We start from the raw sequence: 11,959 nt of genomic DNA, 5'->3' as shown, positions 1-11,959 counted from the left end.
TTAAATTTCTGTATTTTCATCTGACTTTGTTGGGGGAAGCAAAAGAGTGCCAAATTATCTAGGTTGACCATTAAATAATACAAATAATATTGACAAACAACCAAGTGCAGCCCTTTTACATTGTTAGACTGAACTAAAATTCCAGCAGGCTCAATAAAAATGGTTTAAGAAACTTACACTCAACCAGATTCTGTAATAGAAATAAAGAGGCCTCTCTAAGCAGGTATGATGCTAACATTCAAAAGGGAGTTTAATTTCCATGGGAATGAAATATTAAGGGACCAATACATCATGAAGCCTTTACTTGGCCTCAGTAAGATTGAGGTGCTCTTTGGATGTGGCACTCTCCCCCAGTAACTTATAAACCTCTCTTCCCAATTGTAGGAGTTTTGGAAAACACCACAATTTATGTGACTCCAATTTTCAAGTTTCATACCATTGTCTCAAATGCAGACAACATAGAAATGTGATTTCCCATGAAGTTGGGATTTAAGACAATCCTAAATACACATAATTAAAACAGAAAAATGCAGGATGATTTCAATGTTAGTTCATCCATTTATATGGATATTTTATGGGAAAAAAAAGATCCAAAGAGATAACTATAAATATAGATGCCTTAAAAATAGCTATCAGTCTTCTGGAAGGTATTTGGGTATAGTGGAAATGCAATAACCATACTATAGTCTACATAAATGGATCAGAAAAAGTCACACCACATTATAATCTACATGAATTAATGAGCGTAGCAGGCAGGTTGGAAGTCTGCACTGTAGATGTAAAAGTCAAGTAAGTCCCATAGATTTTAATGATCTTCTGAAGTCCACCATATCCACTAAACCCACTAGGAAACCTTTGAAAAGGTTAGTAAGTCAAACACACTCTCCTGCCCTAATGGTTGCCAGGCAACATCATCAATTCTTTAAAGACCATAGGTACAATGCACAACTCAGTAAAACCAAATCCGCCGATGCTGTGATCCTTTCCTCTCCAGGACCATCTTTCTGCTCTCTGTTGTGCCAAGTAGGCAAATCCTGCAAAGAAAACAGAGCTGAGCCTCTTTGTTACCAGAGTAGCTTATCTGTGCCCTATTTTCTTGAGTCAATGACTTGTGAACTTGCTCTTGCTGATTGCAGCTGTCTGTAAAATAAGTTCCCACTATGATCAATCTAACTTCTGCCTACATTTGACAAGCATAAAATTAATTAAGGGACCAGTTTCATTTTAATCAAAAATTAACATTTAGAAACTAAGTAATCTAAAAAAAGACTTGAAAATTCAGAAAGCTGCCTGGTTAAGAAAACTTTTATATAGTTTATGTAGTAGAGGAAGGAGGAAGAAATTATTTATTTAAATTTGACTCTTCTCAGGACTTATAAGGCCACAATGAGTCAATGTAATTTTCAAAACATATCTAGAGAAAAAAGGTGACAAGTGATTTAATATTGCACAATAGCTCAGCATTAGAGAGTTATTAACATTTATTAATATTCAAGAAAATAATACATCAATATATTTTTAATAAATAATTGGGAATATATTGCTAACTTGAACAAAATTTAAATTCATTTTCACAGATGTATAACTTATATTAATACAATTAGCAGACTTAATTGCATGTGTACATTTTCCATGCAGTAAAGTTTTATAAAGCAGATAAAATATTTACAAGAGGAAAATATGCTAAAAAGTGTTAAAACTATATCATGGGCAATTTTCAGTTAGATATCAAATTTGTTTAAGACAGGATTAGCTCTTTGAGGTTTTATTCATTAGGATTAAAAAACTGGTTAATGTTAAATGGCATGATGAATTCTCTAACTCAGGACAGAATAAGACTGTTTTTACTATTTTGCCCACATATTGCTGAAAACTCTTGACCATGTATGTTAACATTTGCGTCATTCTACACAATCTCAATCAGGTTTTCTTCAACTTTTGGTCTTCATTCTTTTCAAAGACCATCAACACCTATTCTTTTTAATCTATTAAATTTAATCTAACAACGGGAAGGGTTTTTTTTTGAAGGTCCTTATTGACAAGTACTGTTTGTTATACATTTGATGAAGTAAAGATGAATAAATCCAATCACTTCTTTCCAAAAGATTACAATCTAGGCTGCAGAAATCGATAATTCTAATATGAAATATATTTGACTATATTCCCTGCAGGGACTTCAGTCTCTTGTAATGTACACCTTTAATTATAAACAAATACTTTTTGGATGTGGCCAAGGGATGATAAGATCTGGCTTTAGAAATTGTCTTTACATGTAATGAAAAGGTATACAAAAGCTATTAAGCGGATATCTGAGAACCTCTAGCTGAGCCAGATGCTGTCGCTGGCGTGCAGATGTGATGGAGAACACGCTTGTTCTTTCCACATGGAGTTGGAAGTGTGACTAAATTTAAAAATGAGAGAATAGAACCAACATCTCAGCTCTTCCTCCTCTGCTCCTAACGAAGAAATAATAACCCAGTTTTCTTCTCGATTGCCTCATCTGCACACGTCACACAGAACAGATGGGTGTTGCAGGGGAGAGGTGAGCAGAATGGAAAAGCATATGCTTTCAGACTTCCTCCAAATTTCCCTTTACTGTCCCTTCCCATAGCATGATGACCACTAGCCAACCTCAGCTGTTCCTTGTTCTCTTCAACGACTACTCTGGAAACTGACTTCCTGTCTCCAAAACTAGAAAGAGTTCATCCAGACTGGGACCTCTCCCACTTATGCTGACTCATGCTCTCAGATAAGACATCTAGCTTTCTTTGGATTGAAGATGCTGTAACACTCACCTCATTCAACTGATGACATGATTTACTCATACAGTGGTATCAATAATGGAAATAGCTAATAGTGAGCATTTGCTAATCCCAAGCTGAGAGTTGTGCCTTTCACATGGCATGTCTCTTTCTGTCCTTACAATTACCTATGAGGTGGGCAGACCTAACATCCTCATTTTAAGTGAGAAACTGGACTGTATGTGGATTAAATTGCATGCCCTTAATTACACGGCGAGTGAGAGAAATGCCATCTCTGCCTAGACAGCTGTCTCGGGGGTGTGGGATCTTTGTACAGCTCTCACTCAGATGCAGCTGCTGAAACCGCGAAGGGCACTTAGCTCATGTCATTGTTCAAAAAAGTCCTTCTGATCCATCCATTTTTTACGTTAATTTATTTTGAACTTGAGATTGCTGAGTGACACTTGGGACAAAGAGGAGCCCTCTACCCTGGTAGTGGGTCTAAGCCAGGGCAGAGATTTGAAGCCCCACCCCCACTGTGCCTTCCCCACTCCACGACAGACAGACGTGGACCTGAGAAGGCTAAAGGTCTAGTTTCCCTCTACAAGATTAGTGGTCTGCTACTCTTCAAGAGGGTCTGGTCAGGATGCTGCTCATCTCTGTGCCAGTTGCCTGCAAATCTTTATATTTCTGCTTCTATAGAGATCTGCCTCTCCCAGTAGGATTACCAGGAAATGGTTTTCCCTTGCTCGAAACTAGCTAGACACTCTTCATAAAAATCTCTTTGAATTCAAATGATGCGTTCTACCTTGACAAGTGACTTTACAGATGAGAGAGAGAGAGAGAGAGAGAGAGAGAGAGAGAGAGAGAGAGAGAGAGAGAGGAGGGAAGGAAGGAAGGAAGGAAGGAAGGAAGGAAGGAAGGAAGGAAGGAAGGAAGGAAGGAAGGAAGGAAGGAAGGAAGGAAGGGAAGGAAGGAAGGAAGGAAGGAAGGAAGGAAGGAAGGAAGGAAGGAAGGAAGGAAGGAAGGAAGGAAGGAAGGAAGGAAGGAAGGAAGGAAGGAAGGAAGGAAGGAAGGAAAACTAGACTCCAAGCTCTTCAGTATTTGCAAATGCCTAGAAGATGTCACAGAAAGAGTTTCACTTTCCAGGGATGGGCAGCAGTCATGACATGCTTTCAAGCCTCATTCTCATCCATTTGGCAACTGGCAAAATAATTTCCATCTCTTCCATTTCATGACATGTTAATATTTAATCAAACGAAAGCATGGACAAGAGGCATGGCATGTTGGTTTTTGAAGGTTTTGTCTAGCCATAGGACACTTTAAAACCGATCAGTGTCCATTCTTCATTTATAAAATAGGAGTTGTAATAAATACATTAACATCCTCACTGATTATAGGAAAATGATTAGTTTATATAAAATTTATATCAACGGTATGGTTATTTTATTAGAATTAAAAATTCATCCCTACAGTGCCCTCGGCTTAGACATTTTCTAAGTAGGTACTCGGGAAGCATTTATTTGCCATATAAAACTTAGCTGTGTCACGCTGTGACTTCTCAGGTACACGCAAGAAAGTAAGGGTTTTCCAACTACATATTCTCCCACAGCATACATTTAATTCTGGCTAAAGTGGAGATAAGAGAAAATAAGAAATTAAATTTTCATCTCTGAATTCTTCATGCAGTTACATAAATTCCTGGCAGTATCATTAGCCACAAATAAGACTTATGCAAATTGCACTCTGAAATGGAAAATCTCAGTCATGACATTGATACAATCAATAGAGTTCCTGTTATTTCATGAATCCAGAGGAAAGACTCTTCTTTAGCCAGTGTAATTTCTCCACATAAAAACAATCCATTGAAGGTGTTTCGTTAATGTAATGCTTAATGCTATGTAGAAAATGCTGATGCAGATGTTGTTTCATTAGAAAATGGGAAATTACCTTCCTTCTCAAATCTGAGTTTGATACCATATTCACACTTTCGGTTTCCGTGTGTGTCTATATTATGGCTAATTACGTTGGTGTAAAAATAGTGGAAGTAAAATTAATTTAACTTCCTGAAAGAAATGTAATCTCAATTGAATGGCTTTTTTTTTTTTTTTTTTTTTTTACAATATAGAGCTAATCTTTCCAGATAAATGGCGAGAAATAAAGCTGTACATTAACTCCTGCATCTTCTATCACAAAGATCCAAGAGTGGCATTAAAATCAGCAGAAATTTCACATAACAGAACATTATAAATATTCAATGTTCAAATTCCTTTTTTTGGATTCAAATAAAATCTTTATGGATATCATTCTAAACAGCAACCCCTTCCTTGGAAAGAGAGTGGGTCCTTTGTATTGTATGACTTCAAGCACGTCTCAGTCATTTTGAGAACAGATTAAAATCTAATCTTTCTCATGGAAAAATGACCCGATTGCATATTCTGCCACTTTTGTGTTTGACTCACTAACTGTTATCAGATCCTTCTTTTGAAGTCCTCCATCAAATCTTCTGAGATCAATGTGTTGTTTGGTTTTTTTAGTGTGTTGGGATCTTTTTTCTGGAACCTTCTGTTAATTGACTCAGATGCTTATTTGAAACAGTATTAAAAAAAATAGATATATTAGTATTCTTCAAAATAGTTATTATTAGAATCCTAATCTAGATGATTGGGGTTTAGAGGTGTTATTTGGACAGATTGCATGTCTTACTCAAATTGACTTAAAAAAATAACTATTTGCTTTTTTTTTTAATCGCTTAACTTTTAGCATTTTTTGCAGCCCAATTCTGTGCTGACATTCATTATATCAAGTGGTTTCTGTGGTCTAAGCATTGCGCTAGAATTTTCCATGTGTTGTTTCTAGCTTTGGATTTTAACCACATTTTACTTACAGGAAATAGATTTTACAAAGTTAAGTGGCACATAAAGGTCACACTGTGCAAATCAGGGATGACCCAGGACTTAAAAGCAGGTTCCTGCAAGGCCCTCACTCATGACATTGCATCAGCACTTCTTCTCCTTTCCATAGGAGCTGATCCCAGGGGATATTAGGTGATTGATTGTTATTTTTTAAAGTACCCGCAGTCACTATACTTCAAAAATGCAAACTAAATAGAACACTGTTCAGTAGACTTTTTCAACAGTAGGAATTCTTAGAGCCTTAAAATGTACTAATGTCCTTGAAAATTTCCCTAGTATGGAGTTTCCCAAACCTATCTCCTCCCTCCAAAGGGGTGGTGGGGGGGCTCCCTTCCAGATGCCCTCAGGCAGACTTTGCTTGTAGAAGTGCTCTACCTTGGAAAGCCAGCCCCTAAGAAGCCCTGAGAGTCCCCCCCACGCCCCCCACCGCCGCTTGCCTCTAAATAACCCCACTCTCTTAGCAATTGACTCTACCACATTCATGGTTGAACTCACTCATTTGCAAGTCTCATCTGAGGGGTGTCTGAAGCAGTCTGGGACCTTGGGGACCAGAGCAGAGAGTTGAGGTCCTCAGACTGAAGTGCCAATCTCTTGTTTCTAGTGAGCGGGTTCTGTGAGGCAGAAAGAAGGTAGGCCCCTTCAGGGAGGGGCAGGTGAAATGTGCCTCATCCCAAATCAGGGTATAGAGACCCCCCCACACCCAAGCCCAGAGATCATGTGTCCCTGCAGAGTGAGGTGTCCAAATTTGTTCTCCAAACAGCATCTTCAGTCAAGTCCTCAGTCCTCAGAATGCAGGTATGAAGTGGGGGCATTCCTGGGAGAACTAGCACCACACAGAGACAACTGAGAAACTTCTAATGGACTTTGCTCACTCATACAAATCACCATATCAGAAAATACCTCCTTTTGTTGTTGGTGTTTGCTTTTTGTTGTTGTTTTTTTGAGGAGAAATGATTGTTTTATTTGTGTGTTTAGCCAAATTCAGTAGAATTAAACTACTTTCCCCCTGATGTGTATGTTTCCTACAGAAGCTCTGTGACTTCTGTCTGAATACAATCTCTCTCTTTAGGCTTCCAGCAAATATGAGATTCCCCCTCTCATCCACCCCCTTAGCAACTTATATACATTTATTTGTAGTTTCTAGGAATAGAAACTAACATCATGTTTGATATTAGGTTTTACAAATACAAATGTTTCTTAATCATAATATCTTGTATCTTGACAAAAATGCTCAGAGTTTGTGTCTGAAGGATTTAAAAGGTTATTAATGCAGTCCTTGAGTTTTTCCTCATTTCGGTTTCAATTCTGGTTGTGACTAAAAAGAGAAAGGAAAACTAGGACAGAACAGTACATATGCTTAAGTCAAAGACCAAAGGCCTTGCTGTGATTAGACAAAAAGTGGGTGTGGGAAACACTTGATAGAGAAGTGATATGGAAACACTATGGGATGCTGTTCATTTAACATTTAATTGCAGCATAAACAGCACCATTTATGTCTGCCTATTTACTATTTTATAAGCTATTTCAAGATAAGTTTTTTGTAAATGGTTATAAATTCATAAACTGGTGAAAGTGGTATGTCTTGGTAACAATGGGGACTCTATACCCATAGCTGCTGAATGGGCTCTGCTTTATGGCACCTGCTGAAATGCAGAGTGGAATTTTATTCCAAAGTTCAGAGAGAAGTGTGCCCAACAGAGGGATGTATGTGTGTGTGTGTTTTCTAGGAAGACACCAAGCTTAGTACACTGCACAGCCTGTTTCCTGATCCCACCTTCCCCATCACACATGTGCACACACACACATACACAGAGACACATATGCACACATAGTCACACACACAAAATCACACAAAGATACACAGGCACATGCATACTCATGTGCACAGATGTATCCCCAAGACACGGACACACATGTATACACAGACACACATGTGAACATAATACACACAGGCGCTCAAATACACTGACACACATGCACATCTATAGACATGTGTACAACACAGAGAGACACACAAACATGTATACACAGATGCCTTGACACATTCACCAAAACACATGCACACACATATACACTTGTGTGCTACAATCATGTGTGTGCATTCTCAGACACATTTTGGAGTGTAGGGAGGGGAAAAGAATAACCTTTCCTTTCTTCTCCCCCCACCCAATATTCCAGCCAACATTTACTTGGGTCCTTGCTCAGGTGAAATCACCACCAGAAACTAAGCTAGGAATTCTGACAATTACCAGGCCCTATTACCTACCAGTGAGCTGGAGCAGAAATTAAATGAATTAATCCTTGAGTGAGAGCAGGGATCAGACATCAGATACAAGATCTTGTTGGCCAGGGTGACCTCTGCATTCCCCTCTCACATGGATTCAAGTTTCCTAAGGCAGAGAAAACTGCCCCAGATTTTACCAGAAACTCAGTCTTGACTAAACGAAAGCAAAGGAGTAGTAATACAGCGACTTCCCTGAGGCTGTCACCTTAAAGCCTGACTCTAATCCTATAGTTTGAACTCTCGCACCAGTGAGGGCTGGGTGCACAGAAGCGAGGGAGGCCCCAAACCCAGTCACTTTCCTCCCATAGCAGGTGCCAGTCACAGCTCACTGTCCCCACATCCACTGGAGCGCTGCATAAGCTCCTCACTCTCACCCAGCTCACCACCCAGTCTCCTGCTTGTACTTCTGTGACTGGAGGCCACAGATTGAATTTAGTGTTTGCATGGGGCAGGGAGGGGTGAAGAAGAGGGAAACCACAACACAGTCATGTTTTCCTAAAAGAAAGGACCGTTGTCTCTGAGAGAAAGTTACAGAATTATTCTGCTGTGGCCACCCACGACACAACTTCTAAATACTCCGTAGGTATCTTAGTATCCTGTCTGGCTGCTGACAGAGCCCTCTCCTCCTCTTCCCCATTGTCGTCACCAAAGTAACAGCAGCCAATTTCAAGTGTTCTTCACTTGAGCTTCAGGAACATGAGATCTGGAGCAGAAGCTGGCCAGCCCCTGGCCAGAGCACAGCCAGCACTGGGGTACATGGTTGGACATGCATTGACAGTGGATCTAGCTACATGACTTGGGCCCAGTCCCTTCAGGGGAAAGCTGCCTTCCACAGTCTGTTTCATGGTGCTCTTTTATTTTTTTTTTTAAGAGTTATTTATTTATTTGTTTGTTTATTTGTTTATTTATACAAGCACTGGGTACAGTCAGAAGTGTGGGAGGGTGAGAGAATTCACCAGAGCCAGAGCAGGGAGCAGAGCAGGCAGAAGGACTGAAGTACACTGCTGAGGGGAGCAGCGGGCGGCAGGAGAGGTCTGCGCACCATGTGGGACCCTCCTCCGGTGGCCGGGGAGCAGCCGGGGATCAAACTGGCGCTACAGAGGCTGCGGGCAGCTTCACAACCCAGCGCTCAACCGCTGCGCCACCGGGGAGGCCCTCACGGTGCTCTTTTAAATACCACCGACATGTGATAGAATCCTCCAAATCTGAGAGTACTGAGAGATAAGGAAATCATGCCCTGCTACACTTGAATTCTAAAGGTACCATCTTAAATACTCCTTACTGCCCCCAGGCTGACCTGGGTCTACATCTCAACTTGAAAAACTGGAAGCTTTGCAGTCAGTAAGACTGAGGACACCACTAGGAATAGCTCACGACCAACACAAGTATCACAGCTGGAGCTCCAGGGTGTCTGCACTGCCAAGATGGCCAAGGTCAGAGCCCCATGTGCATCAATGCCAAACCCTAGGCCCCCACATGGGAAGAAGTGGTGCCACACAAAACTTCAGGCATGAGCAAGGTAAGTAGTATCTGTGCATGAAGCAGTTTTTGTTTTTTTTTTTTGTTTTTTTTTTTAAGATTTATTTATTTGTGCATACAAGAGCTGGGCTACAGACCAGAGGTGTGGGGGGTGAGAAGATTCACCAGAGACAGAGTAGGGAACACAACAGGCAGATTGACTGAAATACACTGCTGAGGGGAGCAGCGGGCCAGGCAGGAGAGGTCTGCTGTACCATGTGGGTAGCTCCCTGGCCAGCCAGGGATTGAACTCCTGCTGTAGAGGCTGCGGACAGCTTCACATTCTATGTCTTAACCCCTTGCACCACCAGGGAGACCCACAGGTATTTTTTTTAAGTCAAGTTCACGCAGAACATACCCTTTGTAATTCAGCAGCAAATTATACATAGCACAACGCAATTCCTGTGGGAACTTCCTATTATCCCAAGTTGTCCTAAGCCAGGCTGACTTTAGGTATGGTTTGGAAGCTCAGTCCTCTTGGAAACTCCCTATAAGTGTACAAGGCCATTGACCTAAATCTCCATGCTTCAGCTTTAGTTAACCAGTATAAGTTCCTTGTTTCTGCTTTTTTTTTTTTTTTTTTAGGTGCCCCACCCTCACATTGTATTAAAGGTCCTAATGAAACCTGAGGTTAAAGGTCTGTTGAAGTCCAATTGCTCAGGCTAAATTCCAATGTTTTTTTATTTTTATGATCCCTGGTCTTCCTCTGGCAACCTTATCTCCCCAAAATGTAACAGATACTTTTAGGTCAGAGGCTTCCCCATTCCCTCACACTGGTGCATTCTGCCCTGGGGCCCAGTACATTCCAGAAGACAGAGCCTCTGGAGCCTTTCATATCAATCCTAAATACTGACCCACTCACAGGGAGCTTTCCTTTCTCAATTCATTTCTGTTACTTTGGGCTGGAACACCAACAAGCTACTAGCACCCAGCCATAAACACATACAATCATGCAATGTATTTAAATTAGTTTATAGTTTACCTGATATCTCTATTGCAGACATGTGCCATTAACCTGGCTTTTTTTTTTTTTAAGCTCAGCTTATTTTTTATTTTTTTTTCCTTAAAGAAGGCCCAGCTTTCTATCTACTAAACTGCTTTCATGCATATTAAATGTTCAACTGTACCCATACAAAACAAAAAGCAGTATACAAAAATGATTGAATTTTTAGCCAACTGTCTTCTGAGATTGAACTTAAAGAGTGAAAAATGTTTGGGGAGAACAGGGAGCCCCCGTAACTAGACTTCAAATATTTTCAGCTCAGCTAAACAATTGGTTTGGGCACTGGTGTCTAGAATTGTTATAAACTGACAAAAAAAAATCTAACTGTATCAGATGACTATTTTGGGCATTGTTCTTATATAGAATATTTAACAAATACAAAATTATGGTCTGGATACCAGGACTACTGGATGGATATGCACAGTGCTTGCAAAACACGAAACGAGACAATAATATTAAGCATGTGTGTTTTCTAACTTCCATTCTTAATATACTAAAGTAGAAATGAAATCACCCTTTCTTCTGATAATGCATAATGGCAAGTAGAATATATATTTTTAAAAATATTTATATTACGTGTCACCTACCGAAGAAAGATTTAGCCTGCAGAATAGATCTAATTCCAAATTCTGCACTTCACTAACCAAGTGGCCTCAAGAAGTGGCTACATTTTCACCAAGTTCTTTAACAGAGACATTCATCTCTCAAGTGTCCTCACTGCTTTTGAGAGCATCAGTGAGAAAGAGTCTGAAAGCACCTTGATAACTGCATCCTAACATTTCACATTCATTCCTAAAAATATTCATGTCATACCTTGAAAAATGAAATCAATGAAATGATGAAGCAAAGTTATATTTCCTTTGAGATGTTAAGCCTTTTCTAAGGTAAGCTAGTATCAATGGAACATCAAATGGGATGCAGACACTAGAAATTCTTAGTTTCTGTGAAGACTTCATTGTGACCTAATTTCTCCTTCAATTACATGCAGTGTTTTATCACCAGGATACCAGCCTTTTCATCTAGACTTTCTTTCTCTTTGAAGAGCATCAGGTGGTGGCTGATGCTTGATCTTCTGCATGTTTAACCAGCTATCTAATCAGTATAGCTGACAGTGGTGACATCACATTTTGATAAAAAGGAGGGAAGAATAGCTGAACTTCCCAGGGACAAAGTCTGATTAAAATAAAAGTGCTTAGCATTCTTCCTCCTTTAACAAAGGCCCACACAAAAGAGGTGGCGTTAGGAAAAGAAGTTACATCTTGATTGGTTGCCAGGAAGAGAAATCCTATGTGTGTTTCCTCTAACACATAATACTCTTGATTGAACTATTATTATTTATCTTTGTTTAAAATTTAACACTGCCATAAATCAGGGTCACATAATTGTGTTTTAATTGAACAAATGTAGATCAAGGAAAGGAAGGAAGAGAGCTGGAGACAGAGACAGACACAGAGAGAAAACAAGAGAGAGAGAGTTCAGATAACATCACGACACACCA

The 11,959-nt window shown here is 39.8% G+C and overlaps 1 long non-coding RNA gene across 1 annotated transcript; it reads right to left on the bottom strand.

Moving 5' to 3' along the window:
• Window positions 1-804: 804 nt before the first annotated feature.
• LOC129145833 (uncharacterized) lies at window positions 805-11,384 on the bottom strand. Its single transcript, XR_008551929.1, has 3 exons — window positions 11,275-11,384; window positions 6,152-6,267; window positions 805-1,034 (listed from the first exon to the last, which is right to left on the bottom strand). It is a non-coding gene; the product is annotated as an uncharacterized LOC129145833 (long non-coding RNA).
• Between the last annotated feature and the right edge of the window lie 575 nt (window positions 11,385-11,959).

Source organism: Talpa occidentalis, unplaced genomic scaffold (assembly GCF_014898055.3).
Source record: "Talpa occidentalis isolate TD23 unplaced genomic scaffold, MPIMG_talOcc4v2.1 talOcc4.14, whole genome shotgun sequence".
NCBI lineage: Eukaryota > Metazoa > Chordata > Mammalia > Eulipotyphla > Talpidae > Talpa > Talpa occidentalis.
Note: the sequence above shows the minus strand (reverse complement) of the source record. Positions and strands in the feature narration are given on the sequence as shown.